This window comes from Rhodnius prolixus, unplaced genomic scaffold (assembly GCF_049639745.1).
Source record: "Rhodnius prolixus isolate KJV_2025 unplaced genomic scaffold, Rpr scaffold_13, whole genome shotgun sequence".
Classification (NCBI taxonomy): Eukaryota; Metazoa; Arthropoda; class Insecta; order Hemiptera; family Reduviidae; genus Rhodnius; species Rhodnius prolixus.
In genome coordinates, this window is record NW_027411583.1 from 13,323,365 (window position 1) to 13,338,274 (window position 14,910).

The 14,910-nt window shown below is 35.7% G+C and overlaps 1 long non-coding RNA gene across 1 annotated transcript; it reads right to left on the bottom strand.

Annotated features, from left to right (window-relative positions):
• Window positions 1-5,561: 5,561 nt before the first annotated feature.
• On the bottom strand, window positions 5,562-14,910 carry LOC141448216 (uncharacterized). Its single transcript, XR_012454918.1, has 5 exons — window positions 14,521-14,910; window positions 12,814-12,881; window positions 12,254-12,333; window positions 12,101-12,162; window positions 5,562-9,309 (listed from the first exon to the last, which is right to left on the bottom strand). It is a non-coding gene; the product is annotated as an uncharacterized lncRNA (long non-coding RNA).

Genomic DNA, 14,910 nt, shown 5'->3' on the forward strand with positions numbered 1-14,910 from the left:
TTATTCTGTTGAAAAACATTCTTCCGGGTTCAGCCAGCAAGGGAGCATTACTTGGTTGGCGGGGTCTGCAATAACAAGGCCGCAAACCGCACGGGCCAAGTAATCTCAAGAGTGAAGACCGTGCGGGGCAGATCAATTTCCAGATGCTGCCGAGTGCCGGGGTCACACAATGACTCCTCTGATTGGATTTCTTCTCCCGCCCTCCGCCACCCCTCGCTTTCTTATGATTTACTGGAGACGGTTACTTGCAGGCCTCCTGCCTACTTCCGCTCCGAGCTGTACCATACTCTCCATTTATTACCAATCCACCACTGGAATCTAGCTGTTAGAAGAAGGAAAAATGGTTTGCACGAGGATAATTAATTGTAAACAATGGAACTGTCTGGGTGTGCCCTAATCTAGTTGATAATAGTAATAAGACAGCCAGGGTATGAACTCCAGAGAGATTAGGCAGGGATGGCGAACCTTTTTGAGACGTGGGTCAAATTTTGTTCATTATTTTAGTACTAGCTCTTGGGTCACTAATGCCCATTTTGCACAAGAGTTAAGTTTTTTTTTTTTTTTTTTTTTTTAATTTATTTATTTTGTAATTTACAATCTGTATATTAAGTTTAAAACTGTCCGGTAGGACAGTTGTATAAGGGTTGATCATCAAAAACTGCACGAAAAAGCGTAACGTTAAAAAACACCCAAATTTGACAATTTTTTTCTCTTTTTCTATAAAAGATAAAATTCCCAAATTTTCTTTAAAATAAAGGGCAAATCCTCCTTTATAGCTGTAATTTTTTTGCAACAACCTAGATTTGATAGATTTTGAGAAAAAAGATGCTGAAAATGAGCAAAAACGGCATTTTCAAAAATTGTTCTTGTTCTTGTTCTTCTTGTTCTTCTTCTTCTTGTTGTTGTTGTTGTTGTTGTTGTTACCTTTTTTGTAAACAACGTAGCGCCTAAACGCGCGAACCGATTTTCATGAATGAGGTGTCATTCGATTCGGAATTTTATGTAGATGTGCCTTTTGGGGGTCTCGATGCTGTACATCGAATGGGAGAGGAGTTAGCCCCCTTTATGTAAGGCCCCCTCCAAAATTATTATTGCTAATTACTCTGTAAATCTTGGCCCGATTTTGATAAAATTTGGTAGGGTGATAGGGTTAGGGCTCCCCTACGTAACATTAAAGCGACGATCAGCTCTTACACTTTTTAAGGGGAAGTATAGCAATCGTTGCAAATTATCGACACGTGAACCGATTTTCATGAATGAAGTGTCATTCGAATCGAAATTTTGTACAGATTTGCACTTTAAAAGTCTCGACGCCGTGCCTCATAAGGAGGGGAGTTTGCCCCACCCAAATAATATATACAGGGTGACCAAAGTTATATGCTCCACCCACTTTTTTTTTAACGGCGGGAAATTTCGAAAAAATAAAAAACACGTATTTAATCATTTTTAGTCTAGTTTATTTTCAGATGGAACGTTATATTTTTTTGCATATTTTAATAGTATTTGAGCTCCTAAAATAACCAAAAAAAATTTTTTTGAAATCGGTTAGGTTTTTCAAAAGTTATGGTAATTTAAAATATGAAAAACAAATTTCAGTTTATTGTCAAAATGACGTTATTTTTTTTAAAGAATCTGTTCAAACTGGGCACAATCAACGGATAGGCAAGCCAAAACTCTGGACTCCCACGGTTTGCTTGTAGCAGCACTTATGGTGGCGAAGTCAAGATCTAGGGCAGGCTAGAGTTATTTCGACGTTTCAGACCATCGACTAAAGCCACGGGATTAAGATTACAGTACACATTATTTTTTAGATATCCCCACAAAAAATAGTCCATTGGGGTTAAGTCCAGAGATCGAGGTGGCCATTGGATGGGACAATGAGTCCCTAACCACTTTTCATGGAAATTTCTGTCCAGGTAACCTCGAACAACTCTCGCATTATGTGCCGGGCAACCATCTTGTTGAAAATACATATCTAGCCGACGTTGTAGCGGAACATCTTCAAGCAGAACTGGCAAAATGTCTCTTAAAAAAAGTTAGATACCTTGCACCAGCTAAGTTCTCTCTGTAGAAGTATGAGCCGATTACTCGATTTCTTAAATCTCCACACCAAATGTTTGTAGAAAAAACAACCTGAACGTCCAATAACTCTAGCCTGCCCGGATCATGACTTCGCCACCATAAGTGCTGCTACAAGCAAACCGTGGGAGTCCAGAGTTTTGGCTTGCCTATCCGTTGATTGTGCCCAGTTTGAACAGATTCTTTAAAAAAAATAACGTCATTTTGACAATAAAGTGATTTTTTTTTTCCATATTTTAAATAACCATAACTTTTGAAAAACCTTACCGATTTCAAAAAAATTTTTTTTTGGTTATTTTAGGAGCTCAGATACTATAAAAATATGCAAAAAAAAATATAACGTTCTATTTGAAAAACAAAAGTTGGATGCTGTATCTCGAGATACAGGGGTTTAAAAAAATGGCTCAATCACTGAAAATAATCCGTCCACGGCACCTAATTGGTAGATGGACGTTAAGCCCCGCCTGAAAAAATTGGCGATTACTTACTGAAAATAAACTAGACTAAAAATGATTAAATACGTGTTTTTTATTTTTTCGAAATTTCCCGCCGTTAAAACAAAAGTGGGTGGAGCATATAACTTTGGTCACCCGTATATATATATATATATATATATATATATATATATATAGTACAATAAGTAAATAGGAGGTGAATGAGATGAACTGGTGCGGGAAGAGCAGGAGGAGAGAAGCTACCCAGCGGTAGCACTCTCTATATGAGATAGAGGAATGTGAGGAGAGAGGAGAGATTTAGTTCTTCAGACTGTAAGGAAGTCGCGGGGGCCACTGGCGATTCAGTCGTCGAGGAGTATTGTAAGGGATGTCAGAGGGAGAGACTGTACAAGAAGATTGGAGCAAGTAGAGAGAGCAGTATGGAAGGAGTTAAGTTTAAACATTTTTAAACTGAATATTTTCAAAAAACTAAACATCTTTACAAAATTCAGTTGGCTTAACGGGGTAAAACGGGACGAAACAAGTGGCTATGGAAGTCTCTTTTTTATAAACATAACCTGAACAAAACCTTACAAAAGTGTGTGTTTTATCTAAAAGAAAAATCTAAATATGGTTATTTGCTTTTGGGTTGTCGATTTTTTTTTAACAAACAAAATATGAGTAAAATTATACATTTTATTTGATAATTTGTAAACACTTTTGCTTTATTTCAAATACTACAAAAGCATTTGTCGTCGTTTTACAGTTTTAGAACTGTAATGATCAAACTAAAGGTTACAGATAGCATTTAAATTGCTTTTGTGTCCAATGCGTGATTGAAAAAAATACAGATAGAATATAAATTATCCTCAACAATTAGAAAATCTAAATCAACCCGCGTAAACAAACAAATGGTTGCCTAGCAATTGTGTGGGTCAGTGAAAAAGCTTGCGCGGGTCCAGTGTCTGACCCGCGCGGGTCATAGGTTCACCATCACTGGATTAAGTACCAGCTGTTGGCCCATAGATTTTCTCCCCCTTAGAAGCTTCTTAGGCTGGAAACATAGTGGAGCGGCGGGCAAAGCGGCGATGATAGCGAAGAGCAAAGCGGCAAAAACAAAAACTAGAAATAGATAGAGTTGCTCTATCTTCGCTTTGCTCGCCACTATGCGCGGTCCCATATGTTAACTTGTGTTTGATTTCGCCGCTTTGCTCCTCGCTATCATCGCCGCTTTGCTCGCCGCTCCACTATGTTTCCAGCCTTACAGTTCACTGTTCGGTGATGGGCAGTGTTGTCTCCTAACGAAAGAACATTGTCCGGGCTAAGGCTACCTTACAAACAAACGCACAAATATTTCTAAAAATACCTTTTCTTTAACTAGAATACAACTTTTCATTCGTAAATAGTATTCTAGTATGTATTGTAGCAGAACTACAAGATAGATTTTGCATCAAACCGAAGTTGGTCACTCTATTTGTTCCAAAAAAATTAGGACAACAATAAGTTATTGTATTAATATCTACCTCCACACATAGATGAACAGTTTATTCAACTTTTGTTTTATTAAAGACAGTACTGCCAACCTTGACATCACTAGTACCAGAATATTTCATTCATTTTTTAATGAGGGGGGAACCCGGTAGTAGTTTTCATAGAAGTTTAATGGCAACACTGTTTATAATAATTATAACCAGAGAAACAAAAAAAAGAAGAAGATAATAACATTGCTCGTAGAAAACATAAACAAAAAGAAAACTTCCAGTTAGCGAGCAAACGGTGAGTATGTGTCAGTGTACGTGAATAATTAGGGAAGAAGACACAGAATGGGATTTAACTCACACAAAATAAGAACAGCGCTTCCAACATTACCATGAGAAAATTCCCATGTTAGTGAACCCTACATAAACTGGACTGATAGAGAGGGGGAAGGGAAAGAGATAGATATAGAAAAATGTACCGATATTATAGAAGGCAATGAAGAAAGGTTATACAACTAGCTGAAATCTAACCTGACGAGCGTGGATTTTGTGACCTCTACACAGTGCTGACTGTATAAGTATTACGAACATCGTTTCCTGCTAAATGGAAAAAAACAAAAAATAAACAACGCGGGCCCCCCCTGCTCGGAAATATTAAAAATAATCGTGAAACTTTATATTTTACAAAAAAAATAATTATGAACTCATACCCCAAAAAACCTGTAAAGATAAATCTAACCATCTGTTGGATGGTCTCTCTTCCTAGCTGTGGCCTTATCTCTCTCTTAAATTAAACAAAGAAATAAATACTTTTTATCGTGTACGTATGTGAATTATTAAACAATATTTTAATAATCCTCGTAATCCAAGGCTAGAAATTAAATCTTTGATCAGAAAAATGATGTTTTTTTTCTTAGAAATCAAAGATAATAACTCATCTTCTCTAAAAATAGCTACAGAAAGGTCGTTCATAATCTAAGGTAGTAATTTACTAGATAAAAGTGGGCGCCAATGGCTTAGACATCGACACGCCAAAAAGCTAAAAGTGTGTAGTCTTGTAATGCAAGCTCTGTTTATTTATTTATTTATTTATTTATTTACAAGACGGGCAATCACCCAGTTACAAAGAAATATAATTTAAAATAACATTTAATAATAACTCAATATATAATAATTATAGTATATACATACATCATACATTTATACATATATATATCGTAGAATAGAAATAAAGATAAAATAGAAATAATATATACACATAATTTACTTAATAGATAAACAAAATACTTCAAAATATGTACTATAAAATATACTTTAAAAATAGAAACTTTACTCAATTAATAAATCTTTATATCACAAATAACCGGTAAGTTTTCCCTAGTACCAATCACCGCAAAATCAGCCATTTAACAAATGTTTCAACTCGATCATGTTGGTGTTAAATATATCAAAATCAGCGGGTAGATGATTAACTTGATCCGCAACTCTTGGAAAATAACTGAACTTACGATAATTGGTACCATGGCACACTTTAGAAAACACTTGTTTTTGTCTAGTACCGTTTGTTGGCACGTGAAAATTTAACAATGATAAAAGTTCAGGGCAGTTTATATTATTATTTAGAATTTTGAAAATAAAATTTAAGTCTGTGGCTTGTCTACGAAACTGTAAAGTACTCAAACCAGTAAATTCCATTACGTCATCGTACGGTACCTCCGTCATGACTTTTGTCTCTCGATACCAGAGCAATCTTAGGAATCTTCTTTGAAGTGATTCAAGTTTGTTGACGTAAGTTTTCTGATAAGGAGACCATAAAGCAGAGCAGTACTCAAGAATAGGTCGCACCATTACTTTGTAAAGGATAATTATGGTTCTGACATCTTTAAAGTTTCGAGTAGATCTAGATATAAAGCCAAGCATTTTATTTGCCTTTGTGACTATGGAGTTCATGTGGAGGTTGAATGAAAGGTTAGCACAGAACGTAACACCAAGGTCCTTCACTACATTAGATCTACTTAGAGTTGAAGCATGAAGAGAATAATCGAAGTTTGTACACGTCCGACTACGATGATAGGATACTATCTTACATTTAGAGATGTTTAGGCTCATATCATTTTCACCGCACCAAACACTCAGTCTATGAAGAGAGTTTTGGAGGAGGAGAAAGTCATCCGCAGAGTTAATGGCAGTATAAATCTTTAAATCGTCAGCAAAAAGCAGAAAGTTTACAAAGAGAATTAATTGTTTTGTGTTTAACACTACCATAGTTTGTTGTTTACCATCTGGTGATGAATGAGGAAAGGTGGCGATCAGATAAGATTTTTCTATTTTGAGATCTCCTGAGTTTCAAAAAACTGAAATTGAACCTAACTGCAACCTCGCGTTCAGAAGTACCACTTTGCTCAATTGATTTATTCATGACTTTGAGATCCTATCGAAAACGGTTGCAATGTATTTTCCCCCGGAAAAACCGACTGAAGATACTTCTGGGATCTGGAGCTGGGAAATTCCCTGCATCATGTCTGGTCCTGTCTCTTGGGTAATTATCAAGAAGAATTAAAATAAAAAGTCTCTGAAATCGGTTTGAAGGAAGGAAGAACACATTCACATTTTTCGAATAAGACTGCTTGGAATTATGGCTTTTACTTTTGTCAGGAAGGGGCTGCAATAGACTTTCCTGGAAGGTTATATTGAGCTTCATTAACTGCACAATGTTAGGTTTAAATGTGACTCAAATTTACGGAGTTTGAAGTAGTAAATACTAATTGCCTATTTTTTCAGGCGGGCTTTAAGTCCAACTACCAATTTAGGTGTCGTGCACAGAGGCGACTAGCAAACGTACTTTACTATAAAATTCCTTTTATTAACCATTAAATAAAATCCAAGGCCTAGACACCGGGAATCGAACCCACTAAACCAACAACACACCTTAGCATTGCGGGTCTAGTATCTTAACCGCTCGGCTACTGTGGCGCCTATGAGTTGGAAGTATATTAATGAGTTGAAACTTTCGAGTGATCACACTGGATTCTTTTATTTAATATTTTATGATCATTGAAGTCATCTCTTTAGTAAAAAGTCCAAGTTGCGAGAAAATTTAATAACGTCTGAAAAAGTCATCAATAAATTAGTTACTTTGTGTAACGAAAAAAAAAAATATTTTCTTTTTAAATTATAGATAACAGCACTTAGTTTTCTCTAAAAATAGCTGCAAAATGTTCTCCATATTGTACAGTAATTTAGATAGAAATAGTAACTAAATAGTTCTCTACAATGCATGTCCTGTTAACAAAGAGATGTTTGCTTTGCATTTAACACGCCGAAAGTGTTTGCTTTTGTTTTTATTTTATTCAGTAAGAGTTTCCGTTTTAACAGCTCATCGCCACAGTTGTGAAATCTGTTCAATGTATCTTTGCTCTTGCTGGCTTGTCTAACAGGAACTGTTCAGATCGTGGTTTAGTTTGTTTTCACTGGATAAATATAATGTTCTTAATGATCTAGAGTTCGAAACAATTGTCACTTCCGTTATCGAGAATTCTGACGTAAACCGGAAGGATAAGTTTTCTTCTAAAAGGCTGAAGGGGTGCCTTTTTTTCAACTTTTTCGTTGAGATCAATTCGATTAAAAGGACTCTTGGAAGAAAGGGTGGCTATTCTCCCCTCCAAAGCCCCACTCTGCGTGTTTTATATTGAACACTAGCTTCAATTCCGGAATTCGAAGAAAATTCCAATAGTTCCAGAGTACCTCATTACTCAATGGATTTTCCACGATACTGAGATTATTTTTCTATGAACCTCGTATTTATGTCAAAAGTTTTTCATTAGAATAATGACTTTTGGGCCTTTTCACTTATGTTAAAATGTTGCTACAAATCAACAACTCGATCGTTCAAGAAAGTCACACCAAACTTTTTCGTTTAGTATCCTTTAAAAGCGCCAGGAAGTAAAGATGGAATACAATAAAAACGATTTGAGTGGGAGAAAAAAATGAAAAAATAAAAATGAAATATTGACAAGCCGGGACCAGCCGCGAAACATAAGTTTACTGTAACGCTCACTAATGTTGGCAACAATGGCACAGGGTCGCAGCGTGGGGGCGGATGAATCACGAAGATCGTGTGCTGAAACAGTGTTGTCCTGGATGTGGCACAACAAGGTGAGTGAATAACAGGACATGGTCAAAGGTCAGCTTGGCAACACTGACTACATTGTAACAGTCGTTAAGGTTTTCAATCTTGGCTATTATCGTTTGTTACTATTATAATGGCGCTCACAGAACTTTTATTTTGCATGGGTTGTGGCGAAGTAAGTGTGAGAAGTGAGTGTCTTACTTTTTTCAATTGAAGAACTGTCCACTTCATTTTGGGGTACCCACGCAATCACTTCCTTAAGGAGGCTGTTCCTTAGAATATGTCAAGTAAACAATTTACCTATAAAATAAAAATTAATAATTTGCTATTTCATGATGTTACCCTTGGCCCTTATATGAAATGGGCAATAAATAATACTCGTAAATAATTATACAGAGAAAACGTTTAAATATTAGGACTAGATCAATAAGATAAAAAAAAAAGTTGAAGCAGTTAAAGAGAAAAATAAAATAAAAAGGTGTACAGGTAAGGTGCGTTTCCGGTTGGCTGACTTTGCCCAAAAGTTTACGGTCGGGCCTCACGGTGACACCTAGATCCGAATATCAATTTTAAACTTGCTCCTAGTTGTACATAAAACAAAATTATAGATAGATAGATAAAAAATTTTATTTCACATATAAAATACATACATATATACAGAGTGGAGTGCCAGTTGAGTGCTATAACCTCCAGACAGAGTTTCTTACAACTAATTTATTAAATTATATTCTATACTAAGGGGAAAACAATGAAAAACCCCCAGCTTATAAGAAATAAAACAAAATTATCGTACTCATTGAACAGAACTCAAACTTAAAAAATCTACATGATTACATTACTTCCTTACACAAAGGGTAAGAGGAAGCGAAAATAATTACCTTACATGGTGGAAAAAAAAAATATAAAATTTCAGTACAGCTAAAAACGGTAGTGTGTGAACGAACTCATGAGTGAAGAGTGAAGCGGGGAAATTTAAAGACGTGTACAAAAGTTGACAACACTGTGAACAACACTGGTTGTTAATCAGTTGAAATTTTTTTTTTTACTGAGTGAAGGGGCAACTTGTCACATTAAAAACACAACATTTGTGTGGTTGGACCTTTCTCATTCATGCGCTCGCCGATATGAGTTATACCATTTCCGCAATTAGCTGGAAACTTCCAGCCAGCACACTTCAACAAAACCTTTCCTACAAAAAAAGAAAAAAAAACAATAAAAATATTTTTACAACTATTTAGTGAGTGGGAAAAAATAAAAAAATAAAAAACCGACGACATAGAACTCGAAACATGTGCGCGTACACAATATTAGCTAGTAGTGAGGCGATGAAGAGGAGGTTAAAGTAAGGTTACAAGCATGTTACCACCGCTTAAACAATCTCCTCATTTATTCCCTAGTTTTTTATCTTTTCCAAGAAAACAAATCAATGAACCATGAGAAAGGTTTTCTATTTGCAAACTCACACACAGTACTACCAACTGTGCGTGGTCGCCGAACCACAGCCAACTTTGTCTATCTTCAAATAAATAAATAAAAACTTTGGAAAAAAAAAAAAAAAAATTACAAGGCACATTAAACTTTTAAACACATTGCGGTCTCTTCAAGTCTTCCATATTGTAAAAACTGTCATCTTCAAATGTTTAATGTTTCACAAGGGGGAATATTTTATTGTTGCAGAAGTTATGTTGGTACTCCTTTCTCGATGCTAAAACATTTATAGCAAAATTTCAATTCTTTAAAAAAAAAAATTCATTTCTCTTACGTCAGTAAGAGAAAATTTTTGTAATTATGCTGATGTTCTATTTCGCAATCTCTTCGCAAATATACGTTTTGGAGACTCCATGATTTCGAAGTAGTTTTTAAAAATTGGTGAGTGTTCGAATACATCGATCGTAACCAAAATCGAAAAATCGCAGTAACATAAAATTCGATATTTCACGCCACAAGATGACGCCGCTCCCAGATTTCCCCCCCCCCAAATTTGGCACCATTTACTGAATCAATTTTCCAGTTTCTTTTTAAGTTTCTCTCGAAATATGGTCCAAGGATTTCCTTTTGAACTTAGTGCGCTAATAGCTTGTTCCTAGATCGATAACCTGGAGCATTCTTCCAAGGGAATTAGTTCAAGGACAATTCTGGCAATGACAGCTTTCCTGAAAAGGGCTAAAAGTGTTCGTTGTACAGGCTTGCCAACTGACTGTTGTTTATTACAATCAAATCAGGGAATAGATTTCTAAATTTAAAAAAAAAAATGGTCGACCGGAAGGTCCCCTTTAACGAGTAGGAATTTCCGAAAACACCTTTTCCATTTTTACCGGAAAGCCGATGAAGGATTCTTCTATGAGAAGGAAATGGGTAGATTATTTCTAAGAAGGTGATAAATATGGACACAAAAGTTAGGATTTGGAAGAAAATTTGAGAGTGGGAAGGCCGGAAGTAGTGGGAACAGGAAGTCGTTCCCTCCAGAGTTCCTGTTTTTCTTCACTCTCCTGAGTCAAGAAAGATGGTGCTGAGTTTAGTTTTTGGAAAAAAAAGTGATTTAAACAAATAGTTCAGCTCTACTTAAAAATGAAAAATTGTAGATGTGGTGTTACCACGGTAACCAGTATGAGGCCTTTAACACGCAATTAGCCTACCGGAAGTACCTCTGTACTGAATTAATGTCTCAGTACTTTCTTGAAAAATGCTCTTATGAATGGTCTTTAAACTTGGTAAGCTCTTTATAACTTTTCCAAAATGGGAGGGAAATGGGCTTAGGCTTTCCTCTAATGTGCTATTTAAGTATAAAGTGCGGACTTATTAATACTGATAGCATGTAAATATGTGACTAAAATTCTAAATTTGAAGATGATTGGCTAAGCGGAAGTGGTAACTTTTCCTAAATAAATCTGGAACTTAACAAATACTAAGTTTAAGAAAATGTAATTACATTCAATGGAAACCGGAATTAAGCGATTTTTTGGTCCAGGAAATTGATTTCTAAGGAGCTTTTTTGGGGTAACGCAACCATCTACACTCCTCTACAGTGCAACGAAAGAACATCAATTATCTGTATAGGAATATAGCATCGTGAAATTTCCGACTGACTTTTCACGAGTTCAAAAAAAAATTAATGTTTTTGCTCCAGGTATGAGAAATGATTGGTTAGTGCTATTTTTCTTTTTATTGTTTTTCATGGAAATATAATTGTTAAAAGTCTATCAGCCCAGTGAGAGATGAGCGTCTGCAGCAGGGACCAAGTGCACAGTGTGCGGGCAGGTTACAGGCGGCGCAGGTTATGCCAGTAGCGTCCTTGACCCGGCGATGAGTCAAGCCTGCTGTACACGCCACCTCTTGGCCGAGCCGCTAACTAACCGCCCTTCGCTCCTGCCACCTCGTGGTCGTGCATTAAAATAGTATCCGGACTTCACGATCTGCGCTCGCCCAAACTGATGATGTACCCAAACAACTCACATACTTTGCACACAGAGTGAACTAAAATTTAGTAAAAATGTTTAAAAAGCTAAAAATTTGTTCTCTCTATTTTACTAATTGTAAATGAAAGGTGACGACATTTGGAAGCCGGCATCACTGTTACCTTCCTCGACCACAGGTAGCTTACTGGTTAACTACTGTCGGTTAGTTTGTGTTTACATTGCAGTTCGAGGAATGTCAAAAGTACACTTTGTTGATGAAGAGTAGCTTGGCCGAGGTAATTGTTTTATTACCAAAGATGGATGGATTCTCCTGGAAAGATAATTGAGTTAACAACTTAAATAAATAACCTAAACCGGACATTTAATTAACGCCTGCAGGGTGGCAACACTGTCTACAGTGATTTTCTAATGGAGTTAATGTGCCTGCTCCTTCTCCTCCCACCCACGCTAGCAAGTAACTCTTCTAGTGAATACATTTTTCTATTTGTTTGTCTAGGAACAGGCTTTTAAACTATTTATATACGTCTAGCAATATTCAAGGAACCAAATTACATAAATAGGCACCTTTTATTCGTTCATCGATTCAACAAGGTGACTCAACTCTAGTCAGCAAGTGTAGTGCGATACTGCAACAAAAGTAAAGTCATAATCTCTACACCTAAATGATTTACCTCTCTGATGATGGCTGCAACTCAGAAATCGGTCGGATATACTTACTATGAAGGATAAAATCAAAGATATAGATGGACTGATATTCTTCCAAAGCGTAAGCATTTCTCCACTCCGTGCTTACAATCCTGCTTAGACAAAGTTTTCTTTAAAAAATGTGAGGAAACCAAATTTAATCTATTTCCTATTACGTAAAAATATTAAGAATAAAATTAAAACTGTCCGATAGGGCAGTTGTATAAGCAAGCGTTGATCGTTAAAAGCAGCACACAAAAAGAACGTAAATAAATAATGGCTAACATCAAAAGTCTATTCAGTGTAGCTTCCGCTTTCGATCGTACCTTCATGACGCGAAATGGCATTCTAGAAAGAAAACCAAAACTTATTTTCCAAAATTTGGAACTCGAGAACTCATCCAGGATTTCACTTCTTAAAAAAGTAAAAAAACAATAACTTGATTCAAGAAGTAAGAGAATGTAATTACTTGACCAAATCATAATTAGTAGATAATTATGTTTTTTGATATACTAAGTTCCGGTCTAACTGTAGTCCAGGTTAGCACAAACAGATAACAATGGGAAAATATAACCTATTCCATTGATACTCACACTGCTACCTTAATCAACTACGAACTGCAAGACAATTCCACTGTTTCCTTTTTCTCTTCATAATATAACTGTAAACAGATATAATAAATCCATTAGAATACATATCTAGCTCACATACGAAATATTTTCAACAAACTGTTGTGTTTACTGTTTCCCAGCACTATATTTTAGTTAGAACCTATTCAGCTGGGTCATTCAAAATTACTAAGTAAACAAGCTAAAGAGTAGTAATCATAATTATTCACTATCATAAGTTGGCCGGCCTGTAAGCCTGTTTTTTTTTTCGGAAACAGCTGCTACGCATTGTTATGAGTATGTGCCGCGTAATACCGAGAAACATGCCAGTAAAGTGAGAGACCCCTCAGCAAACCCTCTTAGGCCTTTGCCGAGGTGTAGACTCATGTGGGATTGTCCTAAAGTTTGAAGGCACCATTCTAATTCTAGGTAAGTTCCTAAACTGTGATACAGAAAGACCTAATCCGTCACCAAGAATCCTAGTCTTTGTCCCACGATCAATAGGAGTACCCTAAAGAGACAAAAGGTTAGGTCCTCAGTGATGATGGATAGGTCATTGATTGTATCCATCGTGGGGAGCGTATTTGTTGGATCCCTAACCAGTTTCTGATCCATCTTCAGGTAGATACACTCAGTACAGTGATTTCAGTGCGAGGCTGAAGGTTATAGATCAACAGAAACTATAACCTTCACCTAAAAATCTAATGGTTTGTCTTTGTAAGTTTTTGCAAATTCATACCTTTTCTTCTGGTTTATTTCACTTAAAACAGGCTTCTTCCTGGGCCGCCTACCTTTTATACCTTCATTGTGAAGAATATTTCTTATAGTTTGCGAAGATACAGATTTGCCAGACGATGATGCTAAGTCATTGGCCATTAAATGTGCACTACACTGTGGATTTTTTATGGATTTTTTTACGACTGCCCGTTTTTCTCTACATGTTAGTTTTGGTGGGCGCCGTTTTCGGACTTTATTTTCTGTGCTACCAGTTTCTTGATATTTTTTTACAATATACCGGGCACTAGAAAAACCTATAGATAACAACTCACTGATTTTCCGATAACTTTTCCCTTGTTCCCATAACAAAATTACTTTTTCTCGCGCAGCAAGAGAAATTTCATTTCTCTTATTAGGCATCTTTATTAAAACTGAACAATTGAACTACTTCTTATAAAAATAAACAAATGACAACAACAAAACAAAACATTCCGATAACAAAAGATGGTACAAAGGGCATATTATTAATATTATTAGAATATTTGATGTAAATTTATGGAAGTAAATTAGTTGTGCAAATACTTATTTTGCGATGAATTTTGGTACTTTTACGTACAGCAATTTTATTTAGCATATTTTTTAACAGTTAATCATTTATTTGTTTATCAAACTAATAATAGAATATTGTATTGACAGAATAAAAGATTTGTTAATTATTGATTTCTTATAAATCCAAATTTCCTTGGTGTGCAAATACTTTTTTTGTCTATTGTAAGTAAATTTTCTAAATTTGGAGAGTAATCAGCTGAGCGGCTGAAACAAAATTACTGTAACCAAAAGGTTTTTGGTTAAAAATTGTTTAACACAAATTACGTTAAGAGATAGTCGTGTAAGTATTTTGCTTCAGAAATTTGAAAAAGAAAGAACTTAAACACAAATTTAGCAAAATTACGCTGCAGTTCAGCGTGCTCCTACCTCTACAGCCATCAAACAAATACTCCACAGAGTTATGATGTAGATTTTTTACACACATATGCACTAACACAAACTAAACTCCTTTAGAAACATTAGCTCAGTGTTGTGAACCCAACCCGGTTACTGACCTTATGACCGTTAAATTCACTATATAATAATTTAGGTAACGAGATCTCTTTCTAAAACAATTAACTATTATGTACAAGCACACGCACTATAACCTTCCTCCTCACCTACCTAGGTTATAACCTTCGCTCTGTTCACAGAGCGCCAGAGTATTATAGATAATATATAAAACAGTTTAAACATACAGAAAACTGTTTTTATTACACGGCTCACTAATAATTATTAATTGTTCAGAATAAATAATCACCAAGATGGAGAATATTT